Consider the following 4,231-nt stretch of genomic DNA (forward strand, 5'->3'; position numbering starts at 1 on the left):
GTTGGGGAAATAGTGATATCATGCAAAGGAGGTATCAAAATACCACAGAACAAAATTCTCCATTAATCAGATACTTTTTTTGTGCACAGTACGTAAGTGTAACCATAATATTTACTTCAAGAAAGTGGCGGTCAAATTTTCTATTATTTGTCACAAACAGGCAAGCCTGAACAATATCTATTTTAGCATATATACTATTATAATCTCAAATTTAACAGACTGTTGACTCATGCCGAGAGCCACTCATTTGGAGAAAACGTAACGGGGCAATAATACAATTGTTTTGCATTCGCAACTTCTTAATTTCCACCCAAATTTATTTAAACATTTAAATTCTGAATAAAACAGTAATTTAAATATTTGTGTGTGAAGGCATACTCATGGATGAATTGGAACAATCTACAGTACTGTGAGTGATTAAAAAAAGACTTTTCACATCCAGTGGGTCACACAACTTTTTGTTCAACAAGGTGTTAACAAGTGGAGGACAGAGCTTTATATTATAGGTTTTTGTCTGCTAAGAAATGCTACCAATTTATTGAAGTCTTTTCAAGTAATAACTTCAGACCATGGAATGTAGAAGTGTCTGGATGTGCCTGTACACAAGTATTATCAACAGCTACTTAGTATTCAAGTTAATTGGTTTAACCACCCGATCTACATCCGGGGAAATTTAAACTGCAAGTCAAACCAACTTGCAGGCCGTGACCAATTTGCAGGCGGTGACCAACTTGCAGGCTGTGACTGAAGTTTGAGCTAATACAGTTGAAATAGATTATACAACCCCTTGTTGTAAGACAACATCTCCCACACAGGGAGCGTGAATTCTGAATGGGTGACTCCATTTGAAATCTGCACCCCCTGTAGTGGAGATTAATGTCATGTCTTCCATAGGGGGTGTATGTAATTCAACTGCAATAGCTCATTGGATGTTACCTACATAATAATGCTCTCCTGATGTTTAGAAGAGCTTTCAAGGGAGTGATGCAGGTGAACTTTGAACTTAAAAATGCTTGTGATACCTGCATAGTTTGATACTTTTTATATCAAGTATATTATGGTGTTTATTTCAAAAGAAACAAAAATGTGCACCGCATGAAAACCTTTTAAATGTATTCATTGACTTGTTTGGGTTTTTTGAATATGTATATCTATAGATGTATTATGAACATGTGCTCTTGAAAAAATAAAAAGTTACTGGCAATACTTTGCCATTATTTCAATAAAAATTGGTTCTTTGTTTTATTTTGAACATCAAGTTGTAGAAGCTAGGCTATTAGTTAGTAGCCCTAATCCAAGGTGCAGCAACCTAAATCTTGCAAGGCTTATAGTTGTGTTAGAAGCAGGGGCTATTGTGCAACTTCAGAAATCAACTTCCAATCGATGTCTTTAGATCAGAATTAATGGGTAGAAAACAATAGAGCACTATGTTGAAAAATGTCACATGGGGTCAAATTTCATACTACATGGTTTAAATTTCAAAATTGCTCAGATTTTTTCAAAAACGACACTAAAATATTCATCATTCATAACGATTCAGAAAAAGTATAGTTTGACATATCTATTGCGCACTGTTCTTGAGTTATAAGTGAATGTATCTACACAGGAGTTAAAAACAAGTGTTTCGATTTCAATGAAAATGGTCTCAAATTATTAATGTAAAATTAAGTCAAATAAGGAATAGTTTGTACCGTCTAGAATGTTTTGTCGGAATCCAACAATGAAGGTCAACCCCCATTGCAGCCAATTTGGCATTATTGTAATGATCATGACCTATTTTGCGATGTTTCCTAGGTAACGAAACGTCCTAGATGGTGAGAACTATTTCCTTATTTGACTTTGCAATTTGAGACCTTTTTTTTATTGAAATCGGAGCACTTTAGTTTTTGATCCCTGTGTGGCCAAAATTTTGGTTTTATAAACAGGATGTTATAGATAGGTCAAACTATACTTTTTATGAATCGTTATGACCAGAGGAATACTTTTTTTGACAAAATCGGAACAATTTTGAGATTTGAACCCTGATGTATGAAATTTGACCCCTGTTGACCACGGACATTTTTTGAATTTAACCTAGCTTATTGTTTTCTACGCAAATCCTGATGGCAACTGTTTGAAAACTTGCATCATTGTTGAAAACTTGCATCATTTGTTTGTCTATACGTGTTACACGGGTGATGGAATACGGTATAAAATTCATTTCACATTTTATATGGGATGGGACCCAGCTACAGTTCGCAATTAATGTGCCAGTTATATTTACCCCTGTATGTCATAATTGGAACCACAGGAAATAGCCGCATATATTTTTTTCAAGCATTTATATCTCCAATTATTTGTGACATGTTTAGGCCTATATCGATATAAAGAACAAAAATTATTGCTTTTTATATGGCCGAGAAAATTTATTTTAAGGGTGGTCTTAACCCTGGAATTACGGAAACTTTCGGGCTAAACTGCTAAATTGTTGGTCTAAAGTTAGCCTTATTCAAGGCCTTCTAAGATTTCCTCCCTGCTTGAACTATTTTCGGGCTCGCGAAGTCAGTGAGCAGGTGAGGGCCACAGATTACGGCTATTATTGACCGTGCGTATGCTGAAAATCAAACTTGGGCTTCAATTCATTCGTTCGTTTTGGCGGTTCGTAGACTCACTGACTTCGCGATCCCGAAAATAGTTCAAGCAGGGAGGAAATCTTAGACCTTGAACAAGGCTAGTCTAAAGTATATTAATGTATACATATAATTAGCAAAGACTTGATGAAAACAAAAGAGAGGTCAAATTTGGGAAAAAAGATAAAAAAATAAGAAAAAAAAATAATTTTTGAAAACTTGATAAAAATATCTAGGCCCCTTTATTGTTTTGACCAACTTTGAGAAATTTGGACCAAAAATGGTCAAAAATGAAATTTTGCCCCAAAATCATTAAAAGCCCGAGTTTCGACCAAATTTCAAACTTTTTTGGTGAAGTTGATCAAAAAACCAAAACCGAGTCCTAGATATATATTATATTTTTATCAAGATTTTTAAAATTAATGAAAATATTTTTTGTTGCGTTGTCAAAAAAAATTTGGGCCAAAAACCCGGTTTTGGGGGGATTTTCTCAAAAAATGAGCATTTTTGCCCAAATTTGACCTCGCAGTTGAATTCATCAAGTCTTGGCTTAGGAGGCGTAAAAGTTTCCATAATTCCAGGTTTTTTTTAAAAAAGACCACTTAAAGTGAAAAGGTGTAGCTCACAATTTCGCTCATACCGAATTCGATCGACGCAGTGCCTAATTAAATGACTTGAGTGAGCTTATTTCCCAGGGGTATGCCTACTCAAGTTTGGTTTAGGTTGGGGTGTGCCGCTGAGAATTTGAAAGGGGACCCATCAATATGCCAATTTCTCAAGAAATGATGACCCATAGATACAACAAAATTGCTAAATTTAACTCTTGGCATTGATTGGTTGAGGATTAAATTGCAAATATTACAAAAAAAAAAATATTACGTTTTCTGTCCATTTGCACCATTACATGTGCAGATGAGGATGATCTGCAGTTCAAAATTACGTTTTCTATATCTTAACATGAAATACTGGTAATAAGTCAACATGTAACAATCCGTTTGTTTTGCATGTATTATTTTAATATATTTATATCTATACAAATATATGTTTAATATAATTATACTGGCCATTTTCAAAAAAATAGATGCTTCAATTGAGGATATCAGATCTGTACACTAATAGAAAGTTTGTAAAATTTCTTGAAAGACTTCCACATAGGAATGAATTCCATACTATTTTAAACAATTCAGATTTGTTTCTTCTCTCTAATGAGCTGAGAATACATTTCTTTTTGGAGCAACCGGAACCCACATAATAACACACCATTGACAATCAAACCAGTAAATGAATGCACCCAGCAAACACAAAAGTTTTAAAAACGTTTTAAATAAGTTATATATTGGCTTTTGGTTTAGGTAAAAACGTTTTAATAACATTAAAATGTTGGGTTATATAAAGGTCATGAAAACGTTTTAAAACGTTTTGTATGAGAACACACTACAACAATGTTTTCAAAATGTTATTGTAAGCTATTTTACACCCAGCAAAAACAGAAATGTTCTTAAAATGTTTTTTCAAAACGTTTTAATAACATTTAAATGTCGGGTTATATAAAGGTCATGAAAACGTTTTTAAAACGTTATTGCAAATATTTTGGGCAAACGTTTTTCGCAAAATATTTTTCA

The sequence above is a fragment of the Amphiura filiformis genome, chromosome 9 (genome assembly GCF_039555335.1).
Source record: "Amphiura filiformis chromosome 9, Afil_fr2py, whole genome shotgun sequence".
Taxonomy (NCBI): Eukaryota; Metazoa; Echinodermata; class Ophiuroidea; order Amphilepidida; family Amphiuridae; genus Amphiura; species Amphiura filiformis.